This window comes from Bacillus rossius, chromosome 1 (genome assembly GCF_032445375.1).
Source record: "Bacillus rossius redtenbacheri isolate Brsri chromosome 1, Brsri_v3, whole genome shotgun sequence".
Lineage (NCBI taxonomy): Eukaryota > Metazoa > Arthropoda > Insecta > Phasmatodea > Bacillidae > Bacillus > Bacillus rossius.
In genome coordinates, this window is record NC_086330.1 from 278,618,600 (window position 1) to 278,642,295 (window position 23,696).

A 23,696-nucleotide genomic window follows, 5' to 3' on the forward strand; every position below is an offset into this window, starting at 1 on the left:
AATCGCAAGGCGTCCAAACCCTACAGCATCAAAATTTAAAACAAAAGCAAAATATTTCTTCCCCAGAATTATTTTTTATAATTCACATTTAGCATGAACACAATGGAATTATCAATAAATTGATTTAAAATTGCTATTTTCTTTCACTTACCAATGTTTAGCAACTGAAAACGTGGTGCATGTGATAAAAACAACATCGTGGACTTCTTTGCACGTACCGTCTGTGTCATGTTTTCAGAGGTCTTCACTTCAAATATGGAAGGCAGAAACGCGAGCCGAAATGCAAGGAGTCAAAGGATAGCAGATGCTTGCTTTGCTTTATTACGTCTTGCTTAGTTAATAATTGGGTGTTTGAAAATGTTATTGAACTTATTTTCATAATGTAGTTTTCAACAAAGCTGGTAAAATAATTATGGCGGATTATGAATATTCCGAAAACGTTACTAGCACAACCAGTTTCTTTGACAATTTCGATGGCTTTAATTTCCATAAAATATTTTTTCATACCTAAGTTTTAAAATAATTTGGATATGTGACGAAATCAGCCAATCAGAATCGTGCCTAGCAAAAACGGAAATGGTGGGCGTTTCCGCGTCAAGAAAACTTTGAAACAACGAAAATCACATCGAAAATAATGTTCATATAAATTTCATTTGTAAGTAGTGGTACATAAAAGTACTTCCGAAAATTGAAGATGGAGTTCAGTTACAGCTGCCATCTTGTAAAAACTTAATCTTTGAACTTGACCTGGACACCATCTTGGATTCCGCCATCTTGGTTCGTGTTACAGCCATCATTTTGTTTTCTAGAAATTTCAGTCATATTGTGTTATGATGTCACAGCTGCTACCTTGGATTGCGATGTCACGTTTGCCATGTTATTAAAAAAAAGTACCTAAATAAACATTTATAACAACAGTTTTAATTAGAATATTAATTAAATTTTAATTAAAAACGCACTGACGTAATAGATCCAAGATAAATCTGTTCGACTCCCGTTGAGGCCATTCGATTAAAAATGACAACAGGTACTTCCCCAATGATGTCTACTGACACTGACCCCCCCCCCCCCCCCCCGCCCCGGCTAGTGACAGAGAATATATATTACACCAACCAGTATGACGTCATGGCTGCCCTCTTAGATCCGCCATCTTGTTTTCGTCCGCTATAATTCACTGCAACATATTATTTTATCTATATATACTAGAGTGCAGTAGTTTCATCGCCAGACCATATTCTATCGTAGCATCCGTTATCTTGTCGGCCACCTTAGTTGATTTATTAAAATATTTAACTATCAACACAAAAATATTAAAACAATTCTTAAAAAAACTATTTTAAATAATTTTCGATAACGTCCTTGTTTTGAATCTTGGTAAATGCAAAATGGTAATTGAAGCTTTAAAATCATTAAAAATAATAATCCTTACTGCAAACAAGGACTCTATACAAGATAACTGCCTAGATAAATAAATGATAAATATTGCACGTATCATGTGAGCCGTTTTCGGTGCACCAGACTACTAGACTTCCAAGTACAAGCATATAGACCAAGCAGCTCCGGACCATAAGGAATTCTTTGTCGATACTTGGCATGCCTTTCAAACAAGCCATGACCTAGTTAAGTCAGACAAGAGTCTCTGAACTGCCTTTCCTTTAGTATGAATATAACCTATTACAAGCACATAAACCAACTTAATAAGCATGTTTTAAATTTACTTTAGGACCAAGCATTCTTAAAATATATTTTACTCTTATAACAGGACCAAGAGGTTCAGAACCATTAGATATTCAGTCTTCTAAAACACACATATGGACCAACATTCAACAAAAAGGACGCATACTCATCATCCACGACACACTTATTGACGCATATTCAACCAAAAGATGCACATTCGTCATCTAGGACACGCGTTTTAACACAGATTCAACAAAACGAATACACATTCGTTATCTATGACACATTTGGACACACTTCATCGTCTAATACACATATGGACGCACATTCAACAGCAAAAAGGACGCACATTCGTCATTTATGGCACACATTTGGACAAATATTCAACAAAAAGAATGCAAACTGGGACACACAAAAGTCATTAAGACACACACACACATATATATATGCATATCCGATCGTATCCTGTCGATCTATCCTACCAATCATACCCTATCTCTTTCTGTCAATCGTATCCTATCGTATCCTGCCGCTCGTATTCTATTGCATTCTACCGTATTCTACCAATCGTATCCTACCGTATCCCGCTAATTATATCCTATCGTATTCTGCCATTCACAAAATATCTTCATCTAGGCCACACATTTGGAAGCACTTTCATCAAAAAGGAGGCACAAAAAGGAAAAGAAAGAACCTTCATTAAATCGAACGAAAATTAAACGAATGGACGCACATTCAACGTAATGAACGCATATTTAGACATACATTCCTCAAGTGCCTAGCTTTCCTCTTGCCTGGCTTGGACCATATGCCTAGCTAACTTCGTGCCTGACTTGAACCATGTGACCGGCCTGCATCGCACCTAGCTTGCCTTGTACCTTGTCACATGCACTGCTAACCTCGTACCCTGCTTCCCTAGTACCTTGTTACCTCATGATTGTTTCGTCCTAGTCACATGCCTTAATTACAATATGTCCTGCTTGCCTCGACTCGTTCGTGGCCTGACTACAATTGTAGACAATTCTGGTGACTTTTCGATGCCACGATCCGGAATCTATATTAGCTTCTGCGACTGATAATAAATGAATAGTGAGTTTATAAATTGAAACCAATCCTCAAGAAGGAATTTTAATAATATTATCAGCGCCTGTTAATTTTTCATTTACAAAATGTTCCACTTCTTAACGAAAGATTTCGCTGTTGTAAATTATACAATTTTTAAGTATTTTATTCTGAATGTAGTAAACTATCTTTAAAGTGAAGAATATTGGTCAATCCTAATTGTCTCTCCATCTAGCTACAAATGTAGACAGTGGCTCCATATAGCTACAAATGTAGCCAATTGCTCCATCTGGCTTTAAATGTACCCAACTGCTCCATCTAGCTACTAATGTATCCTTTTAGCGAATGCGACCTAGCTACGAATTTCAATATTACTTTTGGACTATTTATAGTATGCATAAGTAGTATGTGAATGTATGTCCGGGCGCAGGCGCCAGGCGGTGGAGCCGAGAGCCGACTCCGTCATCTTGGATTTGTGACGTCACGACGGCAAAAATTCCTCAAAATTCCTCAAAAATGACTCAAAATGACTCAAAAATTCCCGTTTTAAGAAAAAATTTCCCGTTTTCGAGGGGAAAATTCCCGTTTCGAGGGAAAATTTCTCGTTTTAGTCCGTAAAAATCCCAGCGGCTAGAAATGTCCTTAAAGAGGCTTAAGCATCCTTAACTCAAGCCTCAGTTAAGCCTCTATCAGGACTTGACCTTGACCTCGACGGTCATCTTTATCCGAGATCAGGATGCAGGATGTGGAGCCGAGAGCCGATCCACATCTCTGACGTCACGTCCATCTCTGACGTCACGTCGGCCATCTTGGATAAGCGTAACGGGACACAGCGTAACGGGACACAATGTAACGGGACACAGTGTAACGGGACATAACGTAACGGGACAAGTAGATCACGGCAGCCATATTGGATCCACCATCTTTAAATCGAGCGCCCCACTCATTATGATGGAAAATTAGTCTCCGTCGCCATATTGACTTTTTTCTGTTCCACTGGAGGCCGCCATCTTGGATATCGTCGACTTTGTTTCTGCTGTATGTTCATAGATAGCGCCAGCGGCGCTCATGTTTTTTTCTGTTCCGCCGCAGGCCGCCATCTTGGATACCGTCGACTTTGTTTCTGTCGTTTGTTCCTAGAGAGCGCCAGCGTCGCCCTGTCTCATCACATAAGGTCGATGTTCCATTACCTACCATAGCTATTATGAACCTTATCGACTTTTTAAATTTAATTTTTTACGAAAATTATATTGGAAACGCTGTGATTCGAACCATCGCAGCTCTGATCTCTAGGTTGGAAAACATACGCCTTTAACCGCTCGGCCATCGAGACATTTACCAGATTGAAAATTAAATAAGGTATATATAAAAATTACATGCATATTTGGACTTGTAATTATTTTTAATTTAAAGTAATAATAGCACCACCTGTTCGAGACAGAAGCACCATCATGGATTATGAGGTCACCGTTGCAATTACCGTTATGGTCGCCATCTTTGAAATCCGTAATTTTAATGCTAGAGATTCGGGAAAAAGTTCAAAATTCATTAAATAAATTTGTAATCTATATACTGATTGATAAGATCGACTTAGGTCCTTGGTTCGAAACCGGTGAGGGTAAAAAATAAAAAAATCAGATCCTTCCTCCACAGAAGCCACCTACAGACTGACCTACCACCACCAATAACTAAGTTTTTACCATCAGCTGGTATGACGTCATGTCCGCCATCTTGTCTTTGTCCGCTGGAGGCAACCATCTTGTTTTCGTCTGCTAGAGTGTGCTGGAGACATGTTAGTATAATGTTCTGTTCTCCATAACTTTGACCTTGACCTTGAACCTTGACCTTGAACTTTGACCTTGAAATTTGACCTTGAAATTTGACCTTGGCCTTTGACCTTGACCTTGACCTTGAACTTTGACCTTGACCTTGAAAATTGACCTTGGCCTTTGACCTTGACCTTGAACTTTGACCTTGACCTTAAAATTTGACCTTGACGTTGATGTCCATCACGGATCCGTCATTTTATGTTCAGTACATGCTAGTGGTCATTGCCACCATCATGTTTTCGTCTGCTGGAGGACACCATATTGTGTGTACTCGTCTTACCATCATGCTAGTTTTATTCTAACATGCTACAGTGCAGTAATCATTTATTATTACTGAGGTACCCACCATCTTGAAATTTGACCGCCATCTTGAAATCATGTAATTATTTAGCTAGAAATGCGGGAAAAATTCCAATAGTCTCCGAAAAAATCAATTATTAATTTACAAATTGAATCGATGGATCCCTGTCCACGGTTCGATTCTTGACCAGAGACAGTTGTAACTAATTATTAAATAAATGTTAGGTTCTGTTTTCCATTACCTTTCGCGGAGTTTATTAATCATTCACTCTACGAAAATCAACTCAAGTCAATATACCGGACCAACGAATTAAATCAGTGCCGATTAGCCTATTATGAAAGTCTAATTTTTCAATAATCTGAATAGCATATAAGCCGTTCATGTACAAAGCCACACATATAGATCAATTGTCTTCAGTCCATGAGACCGAGACATGTCATTATCAGACGTATAGGCTAGTCATTTCAGGACCACATGACCTTCGTAATCCATCGTGACATTTTTATACATTCTAAAGGACCAAGTAACCTTGTTAAATATTTTAGTAACACCAAGAGGTGATAAACTAGTATATATTCAATCACTACATTTTGTACTACGCGCAATCAACAAAAAAGGAAGCACCAACAACGGAAAGACAGCACCACCAACGAAAAGACAGCTCATTTGGAAGCACCGACAACGAAAAGGCAGCACCGCCAACGTAAATACAGCACATTTGGAAGCACCAACAACGGAAAGACAGCACCACCAACGAAAAGACAGCTCATTTGGAAGCACCGACAACGAAAAGGCACCACATTTGGAAGCACCAACATCTAAAAGACAGCACCGCCATCGAAAAGGCAGCACATTTTGGAAGCACCGACAACGAAAAGGCAGCACCGTCATCGTAAAGGCACGGACCGCAAGACCGGGTCATGTCAATATCAGACATATAGACCATGAACTCAGTACACACAGGAAAAAGGAATGTACACGCAGGAAAACGGAACGTACACGCTGGAAAACGGAATTTACACTCAGGAAAACGGAATGTACACGCAGGAAAACGGAATATACACACAGGAAAACGGAATTTACACTCAGGAAAACGGAACGTACACGCAGAAAAAACGGAACGTACACGCAGGAAAAACGGAATGTACACGCAGGAAAACGGAAGGTATACGCAGGAAAACGGAACGTACACGCAGGAAAACGGAACGTACACGCAGGAAAACGGAACGTACACGCAGGAAAACGGAACGTACACGCAGGAAAACGGATAGTACACGCAGGAAAATGGAACGTACACGCAGGAAAACGGAACGTACACGCAGGAAAACGGAACGTACACGCAGGAAAACGGAATTTTCACGCAGGAAAACAGAACATACACGCAGGAAAACGGAATTTACACACAGGAAAACAGAAAGTACACGCAGGAAAACGGAACGTACACGCAGGAAAACGGAACGTACACGCAGGAAAACGGAACATACACACAGGAAACGGAACGTACACGCAGGAAACGGAATGATCACAGGCTCCAAAATTCATTGGCTCCAATATTCATTGACTCCAATATTCATTGGCTCCAGTGGCGTAGCGAGGGTGGGGCGGAGGGGGCGGCCCGCCCCGGGCGGTAGCCCGCAGGGGCGGGTCGCCGGTGAAGCGGGTTGAGATCTCATCTATGATTCATTCATTACATGTGTCAGACACACTATAATGTTCCATTTTTATCTACAATTTTGCGCACCAACTATTTTTTGATATTTATTTAAAAGAAAAACTGCGAAATCACTGACAGAGCTCTTTATAACATTTGTTTGTTTACATACGAACGGCAACATCGCATCACGCCGCGCCGCCCGGCGCGCGCGAGCCGAGTTGAGCGGCACTCATTATGTTAATTACTCATACAAAATCTTTTGTTTCACGCGTCGGCCCGTGTCGATGCCTCTCTTTCGCACTCATTGAATTTAGTACTACGCATTGTACTGTAAAGTTTGACCTTAACCCAGGGCAAACCAAACAACTTCCGCAAACCGGGACACAGTAAAACTCCTATATTGCCCCGTACCGCGAGCGCAGGTAAACCCAAAAAAATATTAAAACCCAAACTAATAGCAGGCTTAAAAAATACTAATAAGGTTGCGAACAGTGAGAGGAGGCAGCAAGTTAAAAAGACGCAAAATTTATATGACAACATTTAATAAATATATATATATCATAAAATCGTTTCATCACAAATCGACGCATTTATCATAAAATACATACCCTATTACTACTTATAAAAATATAGCTATATAATAATACTAAAAATTACTTTAACAATTTCCCCAAAAAATTATAATTTGATCATATATTTCGGAGCTCCGAAAATTAAATATAATTACCAAAAAGGCATTAAAAATATATAAGAACATATTAATACAAATACAAATACAAATATAGATACGCACCGGGCGTATCACCGCTGTAAATATCAATTAACATAGGCGAAACCTAGCAAAAAATTGACACACCTTAACATGCAAATAAACATACCTAAAATTTAGCAAATTACAAATTATGGGTTTACAAGCCTTCTCAGTTAAGTCATTTTCTAACGGTCGACGCCTTTTTTCTTCTAGGTCTGGCAGGGATTGGGTGAAACACGCTGAACGTAAAATCCCAGTTTCAGTTTTATTAGTTGTTCGCTCAGGGACTTCAACGAAAGGCGGTACCCGAAAACTAACCAAAGAGTGGTTCTACATACCATTATCTAACGGCGAAAAGGTTCTCCGAACATGGATGGTGTACTCGCCTTTGAAGCAATCCTTGTATTGTTTTTCTTGCAAGCTGTTTGGCAATTCCGGCTCTAGCTTAGCATCTGAAGAAGGATTCAACAAATGGTGGAAGCTAAATCCAAGAATAGGAGACAATGAAAATAGCCTGGGCCATGAACAGAGCTTCTTGAAATGGAAGGAGTTGGAAGTTCGCCTGAACTGTAAAGCAACCATCGATCAGAAACAACAAGAAGTTTTCGAAAGTGAGGAGAAGAAGTGGAGGGATGTACTGTACAGGTTGCTGAATATTATCCAGTTCTTAGCCAAACAGAATCTGGCCTTCAGAGGACATCGAGAAGACATTCGAGGAGATGATAGTGTCAATCGCGGGAACTTTCTGGAGTTAGTGCACCTCCTAGCTAAATACGACCCTCTTCTAATGGAACACCTGACAAAGATAAAGCTGGGAGCAAGAGTCTCAGTTTCGTATCTATCTCCAGAAACCCAGAATGAATTTATAAACTTACTGGGACAGCAAGTTCGATTCACCATCATCCGTCGTATTCAAGAAGCTAAATATTATTGCGTAATCTTCGACAGTACACCAGACATCTCCCACAATGACAAAATGAGCCAAGTTCTGCGATACGTACATATCGAAGGAGAAAAAGTCGCCGTGGTAGAATCTTTCATTGACTTCTTCGAACCAAAAGGAAAAAATGCAGAAGATCTCAGCAACGATATAATCGCGAAGATAACATCAGACGGACTGGACATACAGAATCTGAGAGGACAGGCTTATGACAATGCTGCCACAATGTCAGGGATCCACAATGGAGTTCAAGCCCGGATTAAAGCACTGAATCCGAAAGCTATATTCGTTGCATGCACAAACCACTCTCTAAACTTGGCTGGGGTACACGCTGCTTCTGAATAAGTGGATTCCGTGACGTTTTTTGGAACTCTGGAGAAGCTGTTTGCCTTCTTTTCCGCATCAACTGTTCGATGGAACGCTTTGGTTGCCGTCACAGGTCAAGCAATAAAACGAGTCACTGAAACGCGCTGGAGCGCTAGACATGTAGCTGTCAAGATGCTTAAAAATAAGTTTGAGGTAGTTCTTGAGGTACTGAAACAATTAACAGATTCATCTCAAACTTCCGAAACAAGATCGGGAGCCAGTCTTCTCCTGACAGCCATGCAGTCATTTAACTTCCTAACTTTTCTTGGCTTTTGGGCTGCAGTGCTACCTGAAGTAGATGAAGCACAGATTTACCTGCAGCAACGAGGACTAAGTGCTGATAAGTGTGCTCAGAAACTCTGCGCTTGAAAACCCTCTTAGTGCAAAGTAGAGACCGTTTCGTGCAAGAAGCAATTGACTTTGCTAAGGCTCTCTGCGAAAAACTCGGATTCGAACTCAAAACGAGAAGAATTCGCAGGAAAAAACGCATGCATGGCGATGAATCTTCTGAAGATGCAGCTTTGTCTCACTAACAGGAAATCCGTCGAGAGATTATCGCATCATTCGACAAGATCATTCAAGAAATGACGACTCGATTCCAGCAAATTCAAGAAATATCGGACAGTTCGGATTTTTGATGCCAGCGAAACTTTTGGACAACAAGTTCGAGTGTGATCTTTCCCATGTATTAGAAGACATCGACAAGGACGAGTTTCAGATGGAGCGGAAGCGTCTTCAGTAGTTTGTTGTTGTTGCCTGTTCTGAATCAGAGGAAGATATAAGTGGTAAAGGACCACTGGTGCTCCTCTAGTTCATTCAAAAACTGAATCTCGGAATTTCGGTTCCAAATATAGTCATCTTGATTCGTATATATTTGACTTTGGCGATTAGTGTTGCAAGTTGTGAGAGAAGATTTTCGAAATTGAAGCTAATAAAAAATCACCTCAGATCTACTATGAGCTCCGCTAGACTATCAAACTTGGCTATATTGTCGATTGAACAAGAATTGGCTGCTAATATTGATTTTGACAAAGTTATTTCTGACTTCGTTGCTCATAAGGCCCGTAGAATCCGCTTGTAAAACCGCTCATCCTATTTTAACTTCAATAAAAGGTACCTCATTGCATGTGAAATTTAATTTTAATTAAGCACCTATGGAATGGGGGCGGCAAAATGGGTCTCCCGCCCCAGGCGCCAAGATGGCACGCTACACCACTGATTGGCTCCAATATTTATTTACTCCAATATACATTGACTCCAATATTCATTGGCTTCAATATTCATTGGCTCCATCAGTCATTGTCACCAACAGTCTTTTGGCTCCAAAAGTCTTTTGGCTCTAAATATATTTGGCTAGAATTCTTCGAGTCTAAGAGACTATGAGGCCACATGGCTACGAGTCTAAAATGATCTAGATATTTACGAGTTATACACGGCTTGCGAGGCTAGAGCTACGAAGCTTCTAGTTCACAAGTTTACGTGACTGCGAGGATACAGGACTACTAGTCTACATGAGTACTTGACTACGAAGCTACTCGTCTACAAGGCTCCAATTGCAGCATCTGTCTTCGTCAGAATTTTCTCTCTTGCTCCAACTGCACCACCACCATTATGTTATAAGATTAGATGGATACTTGCTTACATAGCTTCAAGTCTACGAGGCTCCAATGCATCATGACTACGCGACTTCAAGCAATGAGGTTACGAGACTACGTGAATACGAATCTTCAAGTTTACGAGACTGCGAGGCTACAGAGCTACGAAGCCTCTAGAAAAAGAGTTTACGTGACTGCGAGGATAGAGGTCATCAAGTCTACATGAGTACTTGACTACGAAGCTACTCATCTACAAGGCTCCAGTTGCCGTATCTGTCTTCGACGGAATTTTCTCTTTTGTTCCAACTGCACCACCAGCATTATGTTATAAGATTACATGGATACTTGCCTACGTAGCTTCAAGTCTACGAGGCTCCATTACATCATGTCTACGCGACTACGAGCCATGAAGTTACGAGACTACGTGACTACGAATCTTCAAGTTGACGAGACTGCGAGGCTACAAATCTATGAAGCCTCTAGAAAACGAGTTTACGTGTCTGCATGGATACAGGAATACAAGTCTGCATTAGTTCTTGACTACGAAGCTACTCGTCTACAAGGCTCCAATTACTACATTTGTCTTCGACGGAATTTTCTCTTTTGCTACATCTGCTCCATCAGCATTATGTTATAAGATTACAAGGCTACTTCCTACGTAGCTTCAAGTCTACGAGGCTCCAATGCATCATGACTACGAGACTACGTGCCATGAGGTTACGAGACTATGCGATTGCAAGTCTTCAAGGTTACGTGATCCCGAGGCTATAGGACTACCAAGCTTCCAGAACGTATGGTTACGAGACTGCATGACTAATTGGCGGCGCGGCTACGAAACTTCATGTCTCTAACTGACTACAATAGCACTATTCAGTGGTGAGAGTTAATTTATCTCATGCAAAGGTACTTGCTGCAAGTAGTTCCGCTTTTCAACATCAGATGACGTCACGTGTTGCTTGCAGGTAAATAATATTTATTTCTTATATGCAGGATGCTCACTATCGATCGCATAAGAAGGATGGCTTCGTTAGTCTCCAAGGAGAAGGAAGTTCATCCTTCCTGCTTGTGCTTCTCAGATTTCTCACGGTCCACCATCTTGGATTGCGACGTTACGGTGACCATCTTTGATGGGTGTGACCTTGACCTTTGACCGAAACCGCAGGAATGATCGCAAGCACTCGGATTAATCATCAAAATATTGATAAGAATAATCAGGAGCACACGGAGAAAACCATCACAATATTGATAAGAATAATCAGAAGCACACGGAGAAAAACGACACATGTTTTCTTTGATATCATAAACTTACAGGAAAAAAAATTAAAAATAAAAATAAATTAATAAAAAATTTAAAAAAATTAAAAAATACATAAAATTCTGGCTTGTACTAAAACTCTATCTTTGCTCATCAATGATAAGTTTACAAGCTAGCAGAATCAGTTTATGTATTTTTTAATTTTTTTAAATTTTTTATTAATTTATTTTTATTTTTAATTTTTTTCCCTGTAAGTTTATGATATCAAAGAAAACATGTGTCGTTTTTCTCCGTGTGCTTCTGATTATTCTTATCAATATTGTAATGGTTTTCTCCGTGTGCTCCTGATTATTCTTATCAATATTTTGATGATTAATCCGAGTGCTTGCGATCATTCCTGCGGTTTCGGTCAAAGGTCAAGGTCACACCCATCAAAGATGGTCGCCGTAACGCCGCAATCCAAGATGGTGGACCGTGAGAAATCTGAGAAGCACAAGCAGGAAGGATGAACTTCCTTCTCCTTGGAGACTAACGAAGCCATCCTTCTTATGCGATCGATAGTGAGCATCCTGCATATAAGAAATAAATATTATTTACCTGCAAGCAACACGTGACGTCATCTGATGTTGAAAAGCGGAACTACTTGCAGCAAGTACCTTTGCATGAGATAAATTAACTCTCACCACTGAATAGTGCTATTGTAGTCAGTTAGAGACATGAAGTTTCGTAGCCGCGCCGCCAATTAGTCATGCAGTCTCGTAACCATACGTTCTGGAAGCTTGGTAGTCCTATAGCCTCGGGATCACGTAACCTTGAAGACTTGCAATCGCATAGACTCGTAACCTCATGGCACGTAGTCTCGTAGTCATGATGCATTGGAGCCTCGTAGACTTGAAGCTACGTAAGCAAGTAGCCTTGTAATCTTATAACATAATGCTGATGGAGCAGATGTAGCAAAAGAGAAAATTCCGTCGAAGACAAATGTAGTAATTGGAGCCTTGTAGATGAGTAGCTTCGTAGTCAAGAACTAATGCAGACTTGTATTCCTGTATCCATGCAGACACGTAAACTCGTTTTCTAGAGGCTTCGTAGATCTGTAGACTCGCAGTCTCGTCAACTTGAAGATTCGTAGTCACGTAGTCTCGTAACTTCATGGCTCGTAGTCGCGTAGACATGATGTAATGGAGCCTCGTAGACTTGAAGCTACGTAGGCAAGTATCCATGTAATCTTATAACATAATGCTGGTGGTGCAGTTGGAACAAAAGAGAAAATTCCGTCGAAGACAGATATGGCAACTGGAGCCTTGTAGATGAGTAGCTTCGTAGTCAAGTACTCATGTAGACTTGATGACCTCTATCCTCGCAGTCACGTAAACTCTTTTTCTAGAGGCTTCGTAGCTCTGTAGCCTCGCAGTCTCGTAAACTTGAAGATTCGTATTCACGTAGTCTCGTAACCTCATTGCTTGAAGTCGCGTAGTCATGATGCATTGAAGCCTCGTAGACTTGAAGCTATGTAAGCAAGTATCCATGTAATCTTATAACATAATGGTGGTGGTGCAGTTGGAGCAAGAGAGAAAATTCTGACGAAGACAGATGCTGCAATTGGAGCCTTGTAGACGAGTAGCTTCGTAGTCAAGTACTCATGTAAACTAGTAGTCCTGTATCCTCGCAGTCACGTAAACTTGTGAACTAGAAGCTTCGTAGCTCTAGCCTCGCAAGCCGTGAATAACTCGTAAATATCTAGATCATTTTAGACTCGTAGCCATGTGGCCTCATAGTCTCTTAGACTCGAAGAATTCTAGCCAAATATATTTAGAGCCAAAAGACTTTTGGAACCAAAAGACTGTTGGTGACAATGACTGATAGAGCCAATGAATATTGAAGCCAATGAATATTGGAGTCAATGTATATTGGAGTAAATGAATATTGGAGCCAATGAATATTGGAGTCAATGAATATTAAAGCCAATGAATTTTGGAGCCTGTGATCATTCCGTTTCCTGCGTGTACGTTCCGTTTCCTGCGTGTACGTTCCGTTTTCCTGCGTGTACGTTCCGTTTTCCTGCGTGTACGTTCCGTTTTCCTGCGTGTACTTTCTGTTTTCCTGTGTGTAAATTCCGTTTTCCTGCGTGTACGTTCCGTTTTCCTGCGTGAAAATTCCGTTTTCCTGCGTGTACGTTCCGTTTTCCTGCGTGTACGTTCCATTTTCCTGCGTGTACTATCCGTTTTCCTGCGTGTACGTTCCGTTTTCCTGCGTGTACGTTCCGTTTTCCTGCGTGTACGTTCCGTTTTCCTGCGTGTACGTTCCGTTTTCCTGCGTATACCTTCCGTTTTCCTGCGTGTACATTCCGTTTTTCCTGCGTGTACGTTCCGTTTTTTCTGCGTGTACGTTCCGTTTTCCTGAGTGTAAATTCCGTTTTCCTGTGTGTATATTCCGTTTTCCTGCGTGTACATTCCGTTTTCCTGAGTGTAAATTCCGTTTTCCAGCGTGTACGTTCCGTTTTCCTGCGTGTACATTCCTTTTTCCTGTGTGTACTGAGTTCATGGTCTATATGTCTGATATTGACATGACCCGGTCTTGCGGTCCGTGCCTTTACGATGACGGTGCTGTCTTTTCGTTGTCGGTGCTTCCAAAATGTGCTGCCTTTTCGATGGCGGTGCTGTCTTTTAGATGTTGGTGCTTCCAAATGTGGTGCCTTTTCGTTGTCGGTGCTTCCAAATGAGCTGTCTTTTCGTTGGTGGTGCTGTCTTTCCGTTGTTGGTGCTTCCAAATGTGCTGTATTTACGTTGGCGGTGCTGCCTTTTCGTTGTCGGTGCTTCCAAATGAGCTGTCTTTTCGTTGGTGGTGCTGTCTTTCCGTTGTTGGTGCTTCCTTTTTTGTTGATTGCGCGTAGTACAAAATGTAGTGATTGAATATATACTAGTTTATCACCTCTTGGTGTTACTAAAATAGTTAACAAGGTTACTTGGTCCTTTAGAATGTATAAATATGTCACGATGGATTACGAAGGTCATGTGGTCCTGAAATGACTAGCCTATACTTCTGATAATGACATGTCTCGGTCTCATGGACTGAAGACAATTGATCTATATGTGTGGCTTTGTACATGAACGGCTTATATGCTATTCAGATTATTGAAAAATTAGACTTTCATAATAGGCTAATCGGCACTGATTTAATTCGTTGGTCCGGTATATTGACTTGAGTTGATTTCGTAGAGTGAATGATTAATAAACTCCGCGAAAGGTAATGGAAAACAGAACCTAACATTTATTTAATAATTAGTTACAACTGTCTCGGGTCAAGAATCGAACCGTGGACAGGGATCCATCGATTCAATTTGTAAATTAATAATTGATTTTTTCGGAGACTATTGGAATTTTTCCCGCATTTCTAGCTAAATAATTACATGATTTCAAGATGGCGGTCAAATTTCAAGATGGTGGGTACCTCAGTAATAATAAATGATTACTGCACTGTAGCATGTTAGAATAAAACTAGCATGATGGTAAGACGAGTACACACAATATGGTGTCCTCCAGCAGACGAAAACATGATGGTGGCAATGACCACTAGCATGTACTGAACATAAAATGACGGATCCGTGATGGACATCAACGTCAAGGTCAAATTTTAAGGTCAAGGTCAAAGTTCAAGGTCAAGGTCAAAGGCCAAGGTCAATTTTCAAGGTCAAGGTCAAAGTTCAAGGTCAAGGTCAAGGTCAAAGGCCAAAGTCAAATTTCAAGGTCAAATTTCAAGGTCAAGGTTCAAGGTCAAGGTCAAAGTTATGGAGAACAGAACATTATACTAACATGTCTCCAGCACACTCTAGCAGACGAAAACAAGATGGTTGCCTCCAGCGGACAAAGACAAGATGGCGGACATGACGTCATACCAGCTGATGGTAAAAACTTAGTTATTGGTGGTGGTTGGTCAGTCTGTAGGTGGCTTCTGTGGAGGAAGGATCTGATTTTTTTTATTTTTTACCCTCACCGGTTTCGAACCAAGGACCTAAGTCGATCTAATCAATCAGTATATAGATTACAAATTTATTTAATGAATTTTGAACTTTTTCCCGAAATTCTAGCATTAAAATTACGGATTTCAAAGATGGCGACCATAACGGTAATTGCAACGGTGACCTCATAATCCATGATGGTGCTTCTGTCTCGAACAGGTGGTGCTATTATTACTTTAAATTAAAAAAAAATTACAAGTCCAAATATGCATGTAATTTTTATATATACCTTATTTAATTTTCAATCTGGTAAATGTCTCGATGGCCGAGCGGTTAAAGGCGTATGTTTTCCAACCTAGAGATCAGAGCTGCGATGGTTCGAATCACAGCGTTTCCAATATATTTTTCGTAAAAAATTAAATTTAAAAAGTCGATAAGGTTCATAATAGCTATGGTAGGTAATGGAACATCGACCTTATGTGATGAGACAGGGCGACGCTGGCGCTCTCTAGGAACAAACGACAAAAACAAAGTCGACGGTATCCAAGATGGCGGCCTGCGGCGGAACAGAAAATAACATGAGCGCCGCTGGCGCTATCTAGGAACATACAGCAGAAACAAAGTCGACGATATCCAAGATGGCGGCCTCCAGTGGAACAGAAAAAAGTCAATATGGCGACGGAGACTAATTTTCCATCATAATGAGTGGGGCGCTCGATTTAAAGATGGTGGATCCAATATGGCTGCCGTGATCTACTTGTCCCGTTACGTTATGTCCCGTTACACTGTGTCCCGTTACATTGTGTCCCGTTACGCTGTGTCCCGTTACGCTTATCCAAGATGGCCGACGTGACGTCAGAGATGGACGTGACGTCAGAGATGTGGATCGGCTCTCGGCTCCACATCCTGCATCCTGATCTCGGATAAAGATGACCGTCGAGGTCAAGGTCAAGTCCTGATAGAGGCTTAACTGAGGCTTGAGTTAAGGATGCTTAAGCCTCTTTAAGGACATTTCTAGCCGCTGGGATTTTTACGGACTAAAACGAGAAATTTTCCTTCGAAACGGGAATTTTTCCCTCGAAAACGGGAATTTTTTTCTTAAAACGGGAATTTTTGAGTCATTTTGAGTCATTTTTGAGGAATTTTGAGGAATTTTTGCCGTCGTGACGTCACAAATCCAAGATGGCGGAGTCGGCTCTCGGCTCCACCGCCTGGCGCCTGCGCCCGGACATACATTTACATACTACTTGCATATGCAGGGGCGCAACAACAGGGGGGAGGCAAGGGTATTTTGCCCCCCCCCCCCTCTGAAACCTTGAAGTGGTGGCAAACGGGGGCAAAGAAAGTGCTGTGTAATCAATTTTTAGATAATAAAACTGCTTAAATAGCACCATTTTCCAACTTGAAATACAAATTTTCCCGGGGGAGGACTCCCGTACCCCCCGCTTCAATAGGGGGGATCGATGATTCTTTATAAAAAGGTATATTGCCCTTTGGAAATTTAGTTGTTGCACCCCTGTGCATGTGCATAATACCTGTATAGTTATGCTTAGCATATATGTATGTTAAAATTTTCAAATGCATACTTAAAGTTATAACATATATATGCAACTATAATTATATATGTATTCACAGCGAATGATTTAGGTAAAATTCTGTTGGTTTTCTCCGAGTGCTTCTGGTTATTCCTGGGCCAAAAATCACTCCTTGCATTTGTTTTTACATATTTGAGACATTAAATTGTATACAGAGTTTCATTTGATTGGTGAATTCATTTTAATAAATTAAAACCAATACTATTTTTATCAGATGGCAATCATGAAGCCAAATTGGTTATTTTTGTAGCCAGAAATAGCAATTGGCAACATTTGTAGTCAGATGGAGTAACATTTGATTATATTTGACCAATATTATTTTCTTTCAAAATAATATTGTCCATTACAAATAAAATAATTAATAATTATATATTTTAAATCATCATGTCAAGAACTCTGTTATTAAGAAGCGTAACTATTTAGTCCTTTTAATTTTTCAATAATGACAAATTAACTGGCGCTGATGGATTATTATAATTCCATTTTGAGTATTGGTTTCAATTTATACTCTCAGTGTGCTTTTTTTTTTTTTTTTATCAGTTTCAAAAGCTTATATAGATTACGGATCGTTGCCTGCAATGGTAAAGAAAAGTCACCGGAAATGGATACATTTGTAGTCAGGCTACAAACGGGGTAAGGCAAGCGGGGAATTTTGCAATTCAGGCATTTGACGAAAGCCAAGCACTACGAAAAACGAGCATGAGGCAGCTAGGCACGAAGTTAGCTGGGCAAGCAGGACATAAGGTTAGCAGTGCATGAGGCAAATAAGGTAAAAGGCAACTACGTGCGATGCAGGCTGATCACGTGGTCTATTCATACACGAGGCCAGCAAGGCATATGCTATGACCCAAGCCAGGCAAGAGATAAAACATTGCTCCCAAAGCCAAAACAAATCGACGTTGTACTTCACTTTCATCAGGTAAAAACGCAAGAAAATATCTGCATTCGTATTGTTAAAATTAGATTCAATAATAATATATCTTTTAATTTTTGTTTATTTTAGGGGTATTTTGTGTTTCTCACGTCCTTGAGTGTGTTTTTTTTTCAAAGTTCCTTAGTTTTTTATACATTTTAATGGAGAGGAACAGTTTGATTTCACTGCACATAACTATAGACAATAAATCTTTCCAGACTATTTTTTTTTCTCTTTTAAAGTTAGCAATACCATTGTAATGTTTGTAATCGAGAAAAAAATTGGGAAAATAATGTTATCCTGGACCATAAATCTTTTCCTAAAATGAATTTTTATCACTGACCTTGCAGACAGTGCCCAAGTGAATAGTGATTATGAAACCAGCGATCTTAAAAATAAGCCCTCACGACGCTAGTTTCATACAAGGCAAGCAACTGTGTAACCCTGCATGTTCTGAAAGAAAATCAAAATATTTCTAAACATGATCGTTTATTTTACACTTGTGTGGTTTTTATCTCTTTAGCACGTTCAATGACATTTTCACATTCACTACAGGAACTTGGTTACACAATTTTGCACACAAAAGTAATAACAAAGTTACATGTTAATACAAAAGTCACAGCTCGCGTGCTACCTACTACTGCTCTGTAAATTTAATTTCAATAAGACGTTACTAAATACGTTTGCCGTCTTTTTAGGTTCAAGGTTACGCATACAGCGTGTATTTCGCAGACAACCACGTACACCACACAGAGTTAGCTACGTTCTCGAACAACATGTGCACCTGTTTAACCTTACAATTAATTTTACAAACGTGTCAGTCATGCAACGTGCTTAACAACCTCATGATGTGCTTAGCCCGAACGGTATTCATTCGTGAACATGCTTGCGCAGTTTGCCAAATATGGTCGTTCCACAAACCCGCTAGTTCAGTTTACGGCAGAAATAACGTCTTACAATATAATTGCAAATTCATTATATCATATTAACTCTACTAAACACATCATTAAGTCAATTTGAAAGGGCGAGCCGAAACAAAGTGACTAGATAGAAAAAGTAGAACTATTCCTAACGATCATTGCTTACGCTGAGTGCTGCACACGCACCCGCCTATACTAGCGACCAGGTTGATCTACAACATATCAATTCGAAAGTACGCCGAAGAAGACCGAAGTTAACAAAATTTACGCCTTTATATAGCCTCGACATGACGTCGGCGCATGCGCAGCGTGAACAGGTCCAACTCAGGAGGGGTAAGGAAGGAAAAATCGGACCTAGAGGAGGGGAAATCAGCAGTCCCGCGGCGGGCACTTCAAAATCCAAGTCATTACGTCGGGCTGCCGGCTCAATTAAACAACACATTATGAGAGTTCGCAGTTCCCCCGTACCACCGTTATTTATTTTGGCCTCAGGCTCAATTAACAAATTTTTTAATTCGAAGCGCGAGTGAAAAAAAAAAGTTAATTTTATCCAGTCATTTAATCAACAGATTTGAATTGTGACTAATTAAAATTACCTATATTTTCCTTCAAACGGCCATGAGATCAAAAAATTAATAACTGTTTTTTTTTTTTGGGGGTTTGCAATGAGCGAACCTTGCAACTGAAGTAATATCATGACATAGATCATTTATGGGTGACTAGATACTGTAATTTTTCCGTATCTACGATATAACAGTCAACCTACTAGGCCTACGTATACTAAAAACACAAAATAATTATGTGTTCAAGTAGAATAACTAAAATGAATACAAAATTTGCATTAATATTCATCTAGTCACAGTACTTCTGTTACTGATTATTTGTTATTGTCTTATGTCTATGATTTAAAATCTCACGATTGAAGTTAAACTATATTTTGCAAATTTACCTAATAAATCATGTTTAATTACTGTGATAATATTTTGGAAATTCTAAAATATGATAATTTAAATAATAAAAATTAACAGCACTTACTAAAAAATTAATTTAAATAATATAAAATTTATTTTTTTAAATGACTGTACTTAATATGCTACGAATACGATTCGGTTATTAAACTAAATTAAAATGCTAGTTACTAAACATTCTCTTTGTGAGCTTCTGGTGACTGATACACTGTATAAATTAAGTATGCATTTCACACACAGTGATTGAGACAGCGGAGTCATAGACGACGTTCGTGTAATTAAACACATACACTTATTGGGGGTAGCCTATGTTTGCTCTTTTGCCGAAATAAAAATAGTATCAAAAGTGTAAAAGTAAAAATTTATATTGTTTCATAAATTTTCCACAGCTGTTGGTACATTCTAATCTGTGGTAAGTAAATTATCAAATTGAATGCATGAGTAAAGTTGCCACAAAATCTAATTACTTATTTACTGCAATATTTATTACCTAAATTCACACATACAATGAAAATGTAAATCCACGTTTGTTTCATACTTTATTTCTAATTTTTTACTATTTAATAATCAAACCAACGTTTTTTTTAATAAAATAAAAAAAACTTATAATCTAACTAACGTCCTTTAGATTTCCAGTTTAACGTTGCGAGGCTTCTAGTTGGTTTTCCATCACCAGCAAATCAACCCTCTCTCCTTCCATTTTACCGAGTTTTTATTGACATTTTGTTTTGAAGTTTTCATTGAATTTGGCATTTTTTTTAGAACATTTAAGACGATACAAATTAATACCCATGTCTTACTCGGGACTCGAACCCAGAGCTTCTCGTACCAAGAGCCGGCGTGCCTGCTTCTGCGCTACGGAAGTCGATCGAAGTGCGAAGTAATAACTAATAAAGCATAGAATGTCACTATCATAACTGAGAATGCGTTCAACAAGTTCCATATAAACAGTAAAAAAGTTTTAGATACATGAAATGAGAATTTGTCATTCAGCGCGTTCATTTTTGCAGATACTTGGTCATTGTGAATCAACGTTAACGAAATATTGTGCACTTCTACAATGAGATAAGTGTGTTAAAAATACTACAGTCTACTGACAAAAATAGAACATGAATGGAATGCTACAGTCAAAAATGTAGGTTTTTTTTAATGCACATTAAAATATCTTATTTAACACTTTATTTATTGAGTTTAAAGACGCATATTCCTGTTATTCAGCCAAATCCTGAAGTACAATTAGAATTTGTAGAAAATTTGTTTATAACTACAAAAACTGTTCTTGTTAAAAAAAAAACATTTGTACGTGTGAGTTTAAGATTTTTTCACTGTATTAATAATTTAAATTTACTGATGACATGTATTCAAGTTAAAATGCATGACTGGAAAACCAGTAAAAATATATCTACACTATCAGATAAATTGTCACTAAAATAAATTTTTCCAAAATAAAATATTCACTTTAAGCAGTTATAAACAGATATACCAAAAGGTCCACAGATATAGAGCAGTATACACTGATTAAATTGGGAGTGAAAGTTTTTATATTATTTAAAATAATGATTTTAAAATCAAGTAAATCTAGAGGTAGAAGTCATTCTATAGGTGTCTTACATTGAAGGCAGACAGATCACTAAACAAGTTTTCAGTTAGCACCGTTTAACTAATTTAGACCACTTATTCGTATTCAAACAGTGGCGCTTGACGACGCAGTGAACACGTTATAATTAATTTCAAAATTTATTTGAATTGAGGTTTGTTGGTCAATAACGGTAAATGACTTATGGGCGTAGTGTACTAAATTATTTTGCTTCTTTTATTTTGTATTTTCTTTCCATGATCCAAATTGGATGAATAATAAAATAATGGTTGATTGTTTTAACTACAAAGTTTTACCAATTCAATATGATTTTAATGAATGTTTCCGAAAACCATAAAGACTAATTTATTTTTCAATCTTAGCATCCGATACCAAAAAAATATTATGATGTATAGTTTTGAATTAACTTTGCATATGAAGCCTCGAATCGAAGTCGGCGTGTTTGGCTCCCCAGACAGAAACTACAACGAGAATTAAACTTGGAAAAGGGAAGGGGGGATTAGAACCTTTTTGTCTGCTGTTTGCTTTCAAATTATTTACTATGTTACCTCCCCCGTGCGTACGCCATTGAAAATCTATCACTACCTCCAACAAAAAGGAAAGACTTTGCAAGCAAAGAAAGGTTCATCTCATTACCCTCACCACACCCTCCTCCCCCGCAAACCCAATCCGCCCATTAAATTAAATTCTGTGTACACCCTTACTTGTGGTCGATTTAACCCCCTGAAAGATGATTAGTTTAAACGTGTTGTACTCACTGTGAAGAGTGTTTTTTTTTTTTTACGTAGGTTTCCTCCGAGACGCCTCGCACCTGCACTGCCGCGCGAGGGACGCCGACTCTGTTTTAAAACTTCCCCCTCCCCTTCCCCTAACCCCCCCCCCCCCACACACACACACAAAACTACACGTAGCAGCCGTTGACTGGGTGATGGGGGGGAGGGGGAGAAGCGCGCGAGCTGTTTCTGGAAGCGTCTTCGCGGCTCTCCAGAATAGCACGGGCGCCTCGAGCGGAGATTCTCGCGTCCAGGGCCGTACGCAAGTGAGTGATGGTTGGGATACATAACCACCCCTCCCCCAAACACCTCTCCACAGATATTAAATCCTGTGTGCGCTCCTGCACACGTCCTCGGATGTTTGTGACCGCGTTCCTCTGGCGGATCTCGTGAGCGCATCACCCCCCACTCCACGCAACCAGACACCAGCACTCCACCACAGCCGAAAGGCCAAACAGCCACCCCCTACCACAGACTCCAGAATCATTTACACCCAAACACATCAAAAAAGTACACACAGACACATGCCAAGAGGTAGTGGGCGGCACCCCGCGAGCCCCTGGATCGATGCCACAGACAGGCATGCGGACCGGCAATGATGACGGTGTCAGTTCCGCGACGCACTGGTCGCTGACTGTGCTGTCCGCATTAGCAACTGATCTGAGCCAGCCTGCAGATTCTGTGGTTTGCGTCTGGGAAGATAAACGACAAGGCCCGTTCTGCAAGGGCGTCGCAAGGATATATTTTTTGGGGGGAACTTCAATTGATTTAGTTGTTGAGGAATATCCATCCCCTGGGGGAAAAAAAGCGGGTGGTCCGGGGGTCCTCCCCCGAGAAAATTTGGGGTTTGAAGGTGCAAAAAGGTGGTTTTTAGGCATTTTTCTTTCCTAAATATTCTAATTATAGTTGGTTGCAGTATATAATTTTTTTTTTAATATTTTCATAGAACAAATTTGTAAAAACACAGTTAACATATCTGTATTCGGTATCGGACCTGATTTTGATTTTACTCGAAGATCGAATTAAAAAGTGCTCACATTACCACGATTGGACTAAATGCACTATGCGCAACATATAGGTTATATGACAGAAATCATATTTTTAATATAACTACGAAACTAAATATTTTATTGGAGGTGACTAAATTGAAGACTTTTATTATTGGGGGGGGGGGGGCGTGTCCACCCCGTCCCCCCCGTTTTCTACGCCCATGCGTTCTGCAATGACACGGAAACGGAGACATCTTCCTGGAACGTTTCTATATCGCGTCTGCCGCTTCCACGATGCACGGAAACGTAACAAATGGCATCTAATGAGATTGCATTTCAAGGTTATGTATCATTAAACTAATTTTTTTTTATTAGAATTATGCTTTGAAACCATAGCACGGGCATAATGTCCTTAAATAGTACAAAAAATAAATGACAAAATAATAATAGAGCACTAGTAATTATTGCACTTGAAACAATTTTTAACGTATTTAAAAGTTGATCAAACATGGTTACTGCCGCAGCCAAGTATTCGGCATCTATTGGTCGCACG

The 23,696-nt window shown here is 39.6% G+C and overlaps 1 protein-coding gene across 2 annotated transcripts in view; it reads right to left on the reverse strand.

Moving 5' to 3' along the window:
- The window catches only part of LOC134527629 (protein lethal(2)essential for life-like), a 33,010-nt gene extending 10,800 nt beyond the window's left edge, over nucleotides 1-22,210 (reverse strand). The window contains exon 1 of one of the 2 annotated variants that reach the window (XM_063360478.1): nucleotides 22,140-22,210. The gene's annotated coding sequence lies outside the window, so the exon portion shown is untranslated. Of the gene's footprint in view, nucleotides 1-18,982; nucleotides 19,061-22,139 lie in introns of those variants that run through there. The other variant, XM_063360477.1, reaches the window with a different exon arrangement.
- Between the last annotated feature and the right edge of the window lie 1,486 nt (nucleotides 22,211-23,696).